Genomic DNA, 13,674 nt, shown 5'->3' with positions numbered 1-13,674 from the left:
TGAAAGGGGGCATATCTCCACCTATCGTAGAGGAGTCGCACATACTTGGCTCAATAAATGGATTCCCCTCCCGTGCTTGTATACTGGGACAAGGACAGTAGGCCAGTTAAATGTCCTCGTCCAGCTGGAACTGTAGCTCCACTTCACTGTGACTGGAAATGTATTCACCATCTTTATCTGACAGTCGAGCCAGGTTTTGTGACATTTACCCTTAATGTCCAAAAAGCTGAGACGATGTGATTTCAGAGCCGAACTGGATTGAATTTTTGTTTTTGTTTGGTCACCATGAGGCATAATCTGTGTTTTATTTAAATGAATTATCTGAAAAGTTTTCTGCAGATAAATGAGCTGAAAGTGTCTAAATCTGAGCCGCACAGGATTTTCAATTGTAAAACTGAATTTCCGAAGCAGACTGGATCTCAATAGTTTGCAGCAGCTACTATCCAAAAACTGAAATAGTCATCCATACCATCCAAAAGCTGAGCCAGAGTAGTTTTCTGCAGCATGTACTCTTTGGGAGCCAAGTTCCTCTGTGTGTTTTTGGAGATTTTAGTGTCCGGAAGCTGAGCTAAACTGTTTTCCATCCAAAAAGTGAGCGGAAATGTTCCTTCTGTTGTATTTTGTGTCCTAAAGCTGAGCCAAACAGTCCGACTGTAGTATTTATAGTCTCAACAATCAGCTGAAAGGTATTTTACTCAGAGGAAACTGGCTTTCACCGTCTCTCCCCGATGCTTTGAATGCAGCATGAGCCACAGCTGGATGAGGTGCACGGGGGGCATGATGGGAGATGGAGGCCTTACTGCCTGCGGCCGTGTTAGAGCGCAGGTCTGTAGTCCCGTTCCCACGGGCACTCATTAGAGAGCCGCCACTCAGAAAACACACCTGCCGGCAGCCAATGAGACGCTGCCCCGCAACCCACACAGGTCCCGCCTACACACGGACCGACGCTAACACGCTCGCTAACAGTGCTAACACACACACACACACTCGCTCACTCTGTCAGAGCTGTGAGCGGGGTCTGCTCAGAGTTCAGCCTCTGAGTGCTAATCTGGTTTGTCAGCAAGGTAAAGAAAATAAAAGCTATTAGAGGCAGACGGGGAGGACATCTTCATCAGTAATGGAGGAGAGTCTTCCTCAGTGCAGGCCAGGAAACAGACAGCAGACACACACAGCTACGTCTTAATGTCTCCTACAGGTGGCTGCATCATTACTGCAGAGCAGAGACGCTCGACATCCATCAGAGGTCAGAAAATACACTTAACAACAATCTACATCTATTTATGACTTATAACTAAATATTTCTAGACTGATCTGGGAGGTGCTGACAGCTTTGATTTGAACAGAAAAACCCTGAAGTCCACACACACACTGCATGAACTACTGCAGCAGCACACAGCAGACGTGCTGTACGGACAGAAGCAGTATTCAGGTGCATAAATCAAACAGTTGACAGTGTGAATGTGGCACTCCGGACTCAGAGGCAGTTACGTGAGTGCTTCAACACTTTGGGAAATTCGTTTGTTTAACGCCAATTTTCATCTGAAACTGTTGCATGTTTAAAAATAAATACAACCCAACGTTGTGTCGATCCAACGCCTTCATCACTCATGTTAGTGGTCGTATTCATGCCGCGTTTTTTGCGGCCTAAAATTCATTGTTTTCAATGTAGACGTGGGCCAGGCATGCTCAACACCAGAGCGACATCATTGTGGCGCCCACACGTTCCTGAGCGCCTATATTTCATGGGGCAACGGCTGCACCCTGAAATAAACAGAGGTCGCTTTGCAACCTCAGAAGCAACTTGCTTCAGCACCCTAGAAAGTTAGCACAGAGTAGGCACAACTGTAGCACCAAGAGCCTGACCTAGCGTTTTCCAGGCATGTGTACGGCCCCTTAGTTAACTTTCACTCCTACATGTGACGCACTGGGAATCCTCCTGCATCTGTTGTTGATGTTCCAGGACACCCTGTTGATTCAAACTTGTTACACACGTTGTGTCTTTTCAAAATACACTCTTGTTTTCGCAGCACATGCAACAAAAGCACATGGTTAGGTCTAGAAATAAACATCATGGTGTGGCTCTACATTCATACGTGGGAGGGAACAGCAGGTTCCTGGGTTTGTTGGACCTGTCCAGATTCACCTCCAGGTGGCTTCAGTTGGCTTCAACGCAGTCAGACGGAACCTTTCGCATTGTTATGATGTACTGCCGGTCAGCTGGATGGCTGTTACGGCAACATGATACATGTATGGGCAGAGTCATTTCATAACGCGGACAGACGGCACCTGTCCTGGCGGTATGATACACCACAAGATGACATAGTTTGAAACACTGCCAGTGAGATGTGATATAAGGAGCTGGAATGTCCCAGTAGGGCAGATGGGAGGGGTGGTGGATGGGTCCAACAAACCCTGGACTTTCACCTGGGAACTAGGTGTTCACTTCCCGTATGAATGTAGAGTCAAACCATGATGTTTATTCTAAAGCTAACCACATGCTTTTGTTGACATTACGGCGTTGTCAGCGGCGTTAACATTAGGAGACACAGGAGGACACCTAGCTCGTAATGTAAGTTCTCTCAAACTGATATATTTTTTCCACAGAAGCGTTTTTGCCTCCATTTTTTTTTTTGCACTGAGCGAAGTGGTGACTGTTTGTGTCCATTTCCATCCTGCAGTCCTGCCACCGGTAAACGCAGCCCTCAGATCTAAAATTCGAGCTGTTTGCAGAATTATATTCTTTACGTTCTTTACATCTGAACCTCTTTACGTTAGAGAACCACGTCCTGACTCTCTCTCAGAAACAAAGCTGACTAAACGTTGAACTCTGCCTATAAAAGCATTTCCCCCCGTCGGCGTGATAAAGGGGCGGAGCCACAGAGTATTGTTTGGGGCTGAAACATGATGCTGATTTCCTGTCTGAGAGGGAAATTGAAGGTGTGATGAGTGGAGAGGAGAGTGAATCTGACGGAGCGAGGGAGGAGGTGATGGAGGGAGGAGAGGTCAGAACTCCTTTCATCTCTCCATCTCGACTTCAAAGGCGACATCGATGCTGCTTTGATTCCATCAGCACCTCCTGTCTGAGGAGGAAGAGGAGGAGGAAGAGACAGGTGGAGGAGGAGGGGGCCGGCTGTATCCTCATATTGACTCTGGATGCATGTCTATACTGTTTTGTACTTGGTCCGTATATTTCTGTAATTCTTCACCTTTTCAGCAGCCTCGCACGCACAATGCTCAGTTTTCTAATCTGTAGTTCTTCCCCTGCTATCTGCATACTGATTCTTGGTTCAAACACATCTCGCAGGCTGTTCACATAAAGACGAAGCTCGAATCGTCTTCTGCCTGATGTGATTACAGGAAGGACAACGAGTTTTGCGTTGTCATCAAGGCCGCCCGCTCACAAAGCTGCAGTCCCTCCTACCTGCTCTCTGCTTTCTCTTCATTTCATAAAGATAAATAGCAAAACACATTCCTCAGTCTGAAACGTCAAACAAAGAGTTGGAGGACTTTTGCTTCAGTCCTTGAGAGAGTGAAAAATTAAAGATTTTTTCATGTGAAGTAGATGATTCAGAGACAGACTGAAGACTCAAACTTTATGTATAGAAAGTAAAACTCCAACTTTGCAACATAAATTCATCTCCAGTAAAAACCCTCATTCAAAACTCACCCCAGACATCTCCCTCAGTTTTCTGTCTAAACATCAATGTTGTCGCGCGTCCTCGTTGATCAGACGAAATATTCATCTTGTATTTATCTGTAAGGCTCCTCTGTTCAGGCGACGTCTCTTCTCTCGTTGACATCCACACTTCACCTCAGATATTCAGAGCGCACTGACCTCAGCAGAAGTAGTCTCAGCTACAAAGCGTCTTTTCAATGAGCTGCAAACTGTCCTCAAGATTCATTCATTCATTCCTCAAGGCGATTTCAAAGCTTCATTATTAGCTGATGTCCGACCGTAAATGTTTATGAAAAGACACTGATTAAAAGCTCCAGTCTGAAGGATTTAGAAGGATATGGTGGCAGAAATGGAATATAATATAATTACTATGTTTTCTTTGGTGTATAATCAGCTGAAAATAAAAATCGTTGTATTTTGGTTACCTTAGGATGAGACATTTATATCTGCACAGGGAGCAGGTCTTCCATCTGTGTCGATAATTTCCTGTCTCCAATGTTCGTATGCATGGTCAGAGTTTCCCTACGGGTGTGCACATTCACCCACCAAGTTTGTTTTTGATATATCACAAGTTTTGGTATATGCCTCTTTCAAGCATTGTTTTGTACATACGCAATGCTTATAAAGAACGCCCTAAGTCTGGGTTAGGCAACCTGCAGCTCTGGAGCCCACCTTCAAGGGCTCCTTGTGGCTATTTTATTTTATTTGTATTTTTTTACATTTTAATTTTCATTTAGCATTGTTGTAGGCCTAAAGGAATTATGCGCCAAAAAAAAAAAAAAATGGAAATTGAATCAACTAAAATCTACGTACATCTCCAGCAACTTTTGCTCAAAATGTCGTCACACCTCAGTATCAGTGTAGTCTAGAGTCTCCCTGGCAAGACTTGCTTTGGATTCCAAATCCAAAAAAGTAAAAGTCCCGGAGTAAAAAAAAAAGGAGGATTTAAAAGGATTCAAATGGATTCATTTGCTTTTTCTGCCAACTCTGCAAAGTGCAAAGAGTTAAGTTTTTTCCGAACAACTTTTTATGTCGGGGCTTCAGGACACTTGGATCACTACGGACGAGCAGTATGGAGATATTTTGTGGTTTCAATTATGTGTTTTTGGACGTTTGAATCTGGGGCGCCGTCAGCCTCCATTAGGTGGAGTTGTGTTGCTACCTCCTCTCCCCTTGGATCTCTGCAAGTGATGTGAGGACTCTAAAACTTCACCTGAGCCTCCCTCGGCATATGGGTGAGTAGATAATGGCTGAATTTACATTTTTGGGTGCACTATCCCTTTAAAGTTCCAATAATCATAAATAGCCCCTGCAGAGGATCCATCTTGTGTAATGCTCAGTTAGACCAGCTGATGGCTAATTTAGACTTGACGTTTCGCAGCCTCAGACAGATTTCTTTTTAATTTTTTGGGGGGTCAAAAATGGCTCTTTTGATAGTTAAGATTGGCGATCGCTGCCCCGGGTGATTTAAACCAGAAAAAAACACTTGATAAAACAGTTTAATGTCACAAATCAGAGTTTCTCTGATGCTGCTTGTTGCAGAGAACCTTCTAACTATGGTGGCCCACGTGAAAAACTAAATGTCTCTATCTAGAGTCAGTGTTTGGTTTGTCTGCAACGTGATCTCTGTAGACAAGGACCTGCTCCCTGTGTAGATATAAAGGTCTCATTCTGAGGTAACAAAAACACAATGATTCTTATTTTCAGGTGATTAGACACTAAAGAAAACACACTTATTATATTTCATTGCTGTTGATAAATCCCCCTAAATCCTTCACACTGGAGCTTTAAAGTGAAGTTTTGAATGCAGGATTTTTACACATAACAGTGTTTCTACACTGTGGTCATATTACTTTCACTCATGTAAAAGATCTGAGCACTTCCTCCACTCTGTTTTTAATAACCTTATCAGGGGAAAAATATGAACACAAACAGACCTCCTGTAAAAATATTTACAGCAGTTTCAAATAAAACCACTCACTGACGTCACTCTGTCATCTGTGATCATAGCCAAACTACATGTGACAGAGTTTACCAGTAAACAAGTCAGAACAAAAACAACTCAGCTTCCACCAAAATACTTCAAAATAAAAACATCAATAACAGAAACATCAGACGCTAACAGGAGCATTAATGTAAAATATGTAGGTTAACAACCGCATTAATGTAAGTACGGTAATATGATAAATAATCCAAACACAAGTATTTATGGATTTGGTGTCAGAGCTGAGGGGGCTCAGTAATCCTCCACAGACAGATGTTCACCCCCCCCCCCCCCCCCCCCCCCCCCCCCCCCCCCAACACCACCAACATGTTGATGTGTTTAATCTGTGATCATGATTCTGACTGAACTCTGTGACATCTGACTTTCCTCCTCAGGATTTAACTGGAAACTCGACCCAGCGCTCACGACTGGTTACTCACAGTCTACTGCTGAACCTGATGTCCTTACAAGACGTCCTGTAAACATGTTCTGATCCGTCAGTCTGCACATTCAGTCTGTCTGTCCAAAATAAAATACCTCCCAGCTAATACTGGGCTGAATGTACAGACGTTCATGTTCCCCAGAGGACGACTCCTGCTTCGATGATCCTGTTCTTGATAACCAAGAAATGTTTCAGCAATTATTTCAAGTATTAAGATTAAATTTGGTTCAGACATCCTCACCTCCCTCTGGGTTCATTACAATCAGTTACATTCTTTGATTTATGACGAAACATCTGCAAAACTTTAAGTTAAAATACATTCAGTCACTCCCATCAGTTATGTGTAGCGCTAATTAGGCATGTTAACGGTTAATCGGATGATCGTGGCGAATATTTTTGTCTGGTCACGCCTCAGGTTAGCACTACTACATTAACAACAAAGCTAATGAGATATTCATGCTACACTGGTTAGCTAGCTTTGGCTGCTCTGCACTGTGTAGCACCTGGGTCAGTTGGGAGCTAACGGTGCTGCTCATTTAGCGATCACTGCCAGCCAACAGTGTTGCTGTGGAAACACGGTGCCAACCCTCCAATCTCCCCTGAGGTCGCCCCAGTGAGTAAACGGCTTCACATTGAGCAGCAAAACCCCCTTTAGCATTGTTAATCGTGTTAGCACTGTTAGCTCTGTTAGCAACATTAGCGGCGACCAGAGGGTTGCCACCCGTCCCCTATAATACGGGATCGTCCCGTATTAAAAAAATAAAATGTCCCTGTCCCTTACTAGCTATGTCTCCATCCAAAAGTGATTCGAATCATTGGGAAATGCGCATTAAAAGAAATACGAATCCTGTGTGTTTCCATTAAATGTACGGACTTTGGTGAAAACTACGAGCTCACACGAGTTTTCCACAGAACCGGAAACAAAACAAGTCTCGCATTCTTCTTCTTCTACATTTTCTGGCGGTTGGCAACCAGCTTGTAAATGCATTACCGCCTTCCCGACCCGGAGTGTGGATATCACCATGGAGAGAGGTGCGCTACGTCACACTTAATTCGAACATAACTGTTTCCATCCCCCATTTTGCTAATCAACATTTTTTTTTAAACAACCAAAACCCGGCTAAAGCGAGCGCATTTTAGTTTGTGCGAATCAGGGGATTTTAATTTGAATTTTGGCGTGTCCATCATAATTTTCTGATGTAATACTTCTAGATGCGCATCTAAACAGGCTGATGGAAACATGGCTAATGATTCAATTCGGGACACAATTTGTCCTGTATTTCTGTGCACACCCTGCTCTACTGTTTTCACATGCTTGGAATGAAACAAGAAATATTAAACCAAAAGAGTTTCCCGAGACGTAGCGGAGAAATATTAAATCAGAATCAGAATCAGAACGTTCAGGACTACTGTTAGTGCACCCGAACATGGGGCCACGACGAAGGTGTCCCTTACTTTTACACACTGAAGGTGAACACTATGCATCAGTGACCTGGTGGGGTGGCGGGAGGACACGGGGGGTTGGCACATGAACGCTGTACTGCCAAACATCAGGACAGTGTTACTAGCGGTACTCACCAAATGGGTGACGCTACTATCTCAGAATCCAAAATGAACACCCGCCAAGTGCCAAATGCAGGTAGATATTCTGTTTGGCGAGAAGGCTATCCGCCACACTGGCAGGTAAATGTGTCTCCACCACATCTTGGTGTCATTCAGGGGCGCACTGCTCTGCTGCTCCTCTGCTGTCAGTGCTGTAACCACACACACACATACACACACACTATAAATATGTGTTTACATGTGCATCTAAGAGATGTCCTCAAACAGAATGTTGTGAGCGCTCCTAGTTTTGCCACGCTCTGTACCGCAGGACATCAGCTGATCCACTAAACTATCACCGGTCTGCTGCGAGCTGCTGCTGAGCTCATACTTATGACAGTAATAAAATAACAGAGAGGCTCTGTAGTCTGAAACCACGACAGTTAACTCTTTGTTGCCTCCCAGAGTGTTAACGGCAGCACATCAGATTCACTCCTGCTGTTCTCAACCTTTCAGATGCAGCTGGTAGCCTCTGCAGCTGTGCTGAGTAAAGGCCCAGACACTATCTGTGAGTTCGATTCCTTTATATCCTCCATTATAAAGAAAGAACATTCTTTGCTAGCTTGATGCTAATGGCAGTACTCAGCGGGTTGATAAAGTGCCTCTGCTGTTTCCTTTTTACTCTGTGTGCTAACGTCCCTACAGGAAATATCTAAAAGGCTGGGCTGTTGTTGTCCTACAGTTTCCATGGCAGCAGATCACTCTGTGTTCCTATTGGTCAAAGTGACGGCTGTGACGGGAGAAGTGGTGGAAGACAAAAAGAAAATTAAACATGCTAGACTTCCTGTCAGGACGTCATGAGGTGTCCCAGACGTGGCGTCGGTTGTCGTCTATGACACACTACATGAGATAATACAATGGATTATTGCACACAACACTCACCGTCATTCACGATCCAAGCCGACACCGCATGATGGCCGCGTTGGGCTGATATCCAAGTCTGAATCCGGCATTAGTTTCTATACAACAACAACAGCAATACAATATACTCAAACACATATATATGTGGCACAAAAAGAGTCAATTTATTATTTTGGCCAGTGGATTATTTCATCTACCAGTCAGCTTGGATGCAAAGTCAAAAAGTTAATTTCAGCCAAAGCTAACGTTAGCTAATGAGTGGAGACTGGAGGGTGGGCAGTAGGTGCTATGTTTCCTCGTGTCTGTAAGTACAGGCAGCAGAAAACAAAATACAAGTCGAAACATTTACATCACAAAACATTTATATTTCACCCCCTCTACATGGAGAGCGCTTTGAAATGTGGTGCTAAAAATCACTGAGTCTATGGAGCGCTGGACTAAAGGCGTCAGCTCTATGCAGAGTCTACACCATTGTGAGCATTTATACTTGTGCGGTGGTGTGTCTGTGTCACTCTGCAGTTACACCTCCAAAACACTAGTTGGAGGTGGGGTTTCTGTGAAGTGCTGTAAAGTTTAGTTGATTCAAAACACACATTAAACACACACTAAACACACATTAAACACACATTAAACACACATTAAAAACACATTAAACATGGCTTAATAGAGACAGTTTCAAACACAAGTACACAAATCAGCTTCACTATAACTCGCAGCATTCACAGACAAACACTTGTCTTTATCTGGACACATTTCCCCACAAAATATAACATGCTAACGTTATTAGCACAAGCCTATGGCATTTTACATTGTATAAATTAGCCTAGCAGCTAGCAGACTTCTCTCTACCCATATGAAGCCAGGGACAGAAGCAACATGTAACAAGGGTAACGTTACAAAATTCGGCTCCATTACAGCTCACAAGGTTCACTGACAAAACAACTGTCTTATACTAAACACGTTTTCCAAACAAATATAACATGCTAACGTTATTAGCACAAGCCTATGGCATTTTACATTGTATAAATTAGCCTAGCAGCTAGCAGACTTCTCTCTACCCATATGAAGCCAGGGACAGAAGCAACATGTAACAAGGGTAACGTTACAAAATTCGGCTCCATTACAGCTCACAAGGTTCACTGACAAAACAACTGTCTTATACTAAACACGTTTTCCAAACAAATATAACATGCTAACGTTATTAGCACAAGCCTATGGCATTTTACATTGTATAAATTAGCCTAGCGGCTAGTAGTAGAGATTTCCTCTGCTATATGAAGCCAGGATAAATCACACACAGGACTTAAAATGGTATTTTAGTGGAGGCTTTATTGTCTTCACAATTTATTGTTTCTTATCTATGAGAAAACTGAGGGACATGGTTTCAGCTTACAAACATAGACAGGAGGTCTGTGACACTGTGACGTGTGGTTACATTTCTGGGAAGTTGCACGTCAGGTTACGGCGTAGGCTCTGCATTGCCGTAGGTACGGCGTCGATTTGATGCAAAGTATAAATCCTGCTTTAAAGGAAAAAACTCATTTTGCCTCTTTTTTAAATGAACTTATTAATTGGTGTTGGACTTTCAAAAGCAAAATGAACCTAAACTAACAACCCGAGTCCTAATCTGTAAATGCTAATAAGCTAAACTAAGACAGCGAACAAAATAAAAATAAGACCTGTTAAACATCAGTGTGCAGACATGCTCAGAGGGCTGCATCCTCACAGGGCTGTGAACCTGTCTGTACATGTTTTAATATATCAGAAATGTGTTTTATTAATATGAGAAAACACTTGTTTTTCTTCTGTAGTCAGGACTAAATAGATTTCAGAATATCCTGCAGTATTCCTCTGACAGTTCCCACATATTTTTATCAACTTCTCTGAAGAGTGTGTTTGTATCAGCAGGTCTGGTCCCAGCGTCCACCATCACACACTGACAGATCAGTGTGAGAGGGTTCAGGACTGTCCCACTGTGAAACCACAAACTGCTGCAGGGCTCGCTCAAACTTCTGCAGTCCTTCATGCCTTCACTTTCTGAACTCCTGCTGCACTGCACACTGTGCCGGTGGGACCCTCCGGAAATCCATCGTGTTCTTATGTTCAACACCACACAGGGGAGAGCAGGGGAAGCCCAAAATAATATATATATTTAGATATACATGGGAGAAGTGTGCAGGTAGGCAGCACCAATGTGTCTCTTTATTCTGTGAATGCTGGATTATGCTGATTTAATAAAAACAACCTATCAACCAAAACATGAACACCACTGACAGGTGAAGTGACGAACACTGATCATGTTACAATACAATGTTTTGCCCCGAAATCTTCACTCTACCCACCAAGACACCAGCGCAGACCAAGTACACTCATGACAATGGCACGCTACTATGGCAAAACCCCCTAGAAGGACATTGTGCCATCCCACACCACGAAAACTGCTCAGTAACTGTCCGAGCAACGTGACAAAGAGCTCAAGGCATCGACCTGGCCTCAAAATTCCTCAGATTCCCACCTGATCGAGCATCAGTGGGACATGCTGGTATCCCTCCTCGCAAATCACAGTACTCCGCCAGAGGTTCTGTGTTCATGCCTCGACAGGTCAAAGCCAGGTCCGATCCAAGGAGTCCCAACTGTGGCAACACATTCTCACTCCGACCTCGTCACATATCGACACATAACAACATTTGGTCATGGACATTCCACATAAAGTCATGACGTCCAAGGTACCCTGGGTGTGTTGGTTGTTGACGTTCTGGGACGCCGTGTCAACTTCAGCCTGTTACATGCATTGTCTGTTTTCAAAATACACTCCTGTTTTCACAGGAAATGTACAGTTTGCATACAGTCTCTTTCAAAATAAAAGCACTATGTCAATACAACACCTCAAACTGATGTTTTTTTTTCCTTTAACAACAAAAACAGGGTTTGGCTTTACAGTCTTACGGGGAGTGAAAGAACTATTTCGTTGGTGTCTTACGCCATAAGCTGTGAATCAAGCACCAGATTTCGAACAATCTTACAGACTTAATAGCCCTGTTTTTTTGACATTTAGTATTTTCTTCTCCCTGACACTTGCTATACACCATTCTGAGGCGGCTGCAGAGCGGCGCTGCCTGAGTTCGGGAAAAGCAGTCATGCGATCATCTTGTCGAGGTCGAGATGTGTGGACAGTCACATCATTCCATGGAACCATCGACAACTTTCAAGCAACAGTCACACAATGTAAGAATACGCAAAAAAGACTAAGGGTGTTTTCACACTAGGTCCTTTTCAGCCCTCTAAACGGACTCAGAGTGGTGACTCAGCATTTTCTGTGCACATGTGAAGACGCCAAGACCCCACTGAAGCGAACCATAGCATACGGTTTGCTTCAATTCTGCACTGCAGAGGCTCAGGTGAAGTTTTAGAGTCCTCACATCACTTGCAGAGATCCAAGGGGAGAGGAGGTAGCAACACAACTCCACCTAATGGAGGCTGACGGCGCCCCAGATTCAAACGTCCAAAAACACATAATTGAAACCACAAAATATCTCCATACTGCTCGTCTGTAGTGATCCAAGTGTCCTGAAGCCCTGACATAAAAAGTTGTTTGGAAAAAGCTGTGCACAGAGAGGAAGTTAGAGCTACAGGCTACAATGAGGCTAAAAACAGAGTTTAAATGACGAATTTCCAAACAACTTTTTATGTCATTAGGTGGAGTTGTGTTGCTACCTCCTCCCCCCTTGGATCTCCGCAAGTGATGTGAGGACTCTAAAACTTCACCTGAGCCTCCCTCGGCATATGGGTGAGTAGATAATGGCTGAATTTTCATTTTTGGGTGCACTATCCCTTTAACCTGCGTCTTGTGAACACAAAGCGCTCCATGTTCACTTTGCTCTTTGCAGTTGTATTCAGCCCTCTAGATCACATGCTGTTGACCTGGGACAGACAAAGCCACGTCAGCCTGAAACGCTTACAAGGACACAGGACGAGGAGTAGTTTGGTCCTCAGAAGATGCTGCACGTCTCCAGATGTGGATGATGATTTGTGTAATCCTAAAAACATGAACAGGTATTCCCAAAATGATTGTTAACTCCTGGTTTAGTTCCTCAAACTTGATTTTATGAGACCCAACTCACCAGTGTGACACAATGAACCTGGCGAGTTGCTGTTGTGAGGTTAAAGAGTTAAAGGCTGCTCACTTTTCTGTACCGTGATGTTTCTCTGCTGCTCACAGAGAAAGCTAAAAGTTCGATTTTAAAGTTTTTTCCTCAAACTTTCCGGATACACAGAGAATTAAAAACTTGTGTTCTCTGTTTGAAAATGAAGTAAAGGTGGAACTCGAACAGGAGTGGGTGTGAGGGGGCGGGACCCTGCAGGTTAGCGGTGTAAGCTAACCTCTGGCCTCGGGGCGCCCTGAGCTTGTTGTGTGTGTTGTCCTAATGAGAGCAGCGGTGTCGAGGTGAGCCGATGTGTTTCTCTTCACATTTACAGTGTTTGACCTGTGAGCGCGCTGAGCTGCAGGGCCGCGGATCATCTCATAAAGGGAGGACGGAGCTCTCGGTTCAAATCTCATTACCACGGCGACCCCGAGGCCGCGACTGAGGAGGAGGGGCCTGGGGAACGCCCGGCCCGATCGCTGCTTGTTTCTCCATCTCGCCTCTGAATGGATAAATGATTAGCTGAGCGTCCTCTCCTCGTCCTCCCACGCAGGGTTAAAGCTGCGGCTCCTAACCTCGCTCAGCAGGAGGAGAAGAAAACAGGACTGCAGCCTGAGATGCATTCAGAAAGGCTGCAAAATTACAGCGCTGCTGCTCCCTCCTCTCATCGTCCTCCCTCACAGCTGACCCTCATTGGAAATGGACATGCAGAGATTCACAGAAACACAGCAGCTTCACAGGCGAGAGGGCAAACTGAACTCGAGCAGAGGAAGAATTTGGAGCGTTTCAGATGAATGTGGGCGGAAAAAATTCTGCTTCACCAAAACATCCAAACGCTTCCTTCACAGATCTGATTGGCTGCCTGTTTTCTCCCACTGTCACTGGACTCGTTTTACAAATAGTCAATGTGATGTTAAACAGCCGCTCAACATCTTCACCTCCACCAGCTCTCGCTCCACACACTTCA

The 13,674-nt window shown here is 44.2% G+C and overlaps 1 long non-coding RNA gene across 1 annotated transcript in view; it reads right to left on the bottom strand.

Annotated features, from left to right (window-relative positions):
• LOC126389119 (uncharacterized) overlaps positions 1-12,401 on the bottom strand; it is a 332,569-nt gene extending 320,168 nt beyond the window's left edge. Inside the window, exons 1-2 of the long non-coding RNA XR_007569811.1 lie at positions 12,331-12,401; positions 4,839-4,889 (exon numbers count right to left, since the gene is read on the bottom strand). This is a non-coding gene — a long non-coding RNA (uncharacterized LOC126389119). The remainder of the gene's footprint in view (positions 1-4,838; positions 4,890-12,330) is intronic.
• Between the last annotated feature and the right edge of the window lie 1,273 nt (positions 12,402-13,674).

Source organism: Epinephelus moara, chromosome 4 (genome assembly GCF_006386435.1).
Source record: "Epinephelus moara isolate mb chromosome 4, YSFRI_EMoa_1.0, whole genome shotgun sequence".
Lineage (NCBI taxonomy): Eukaryota > Metazoa > Chordata > Actinopteri > Perciformes > Serranidae > Epinephelus > Epinephelus moara.
Note: the sequence above shows the minus strand (reverse complement) of the source record. Positions and strands in the feature narration are given on the sequence as shown.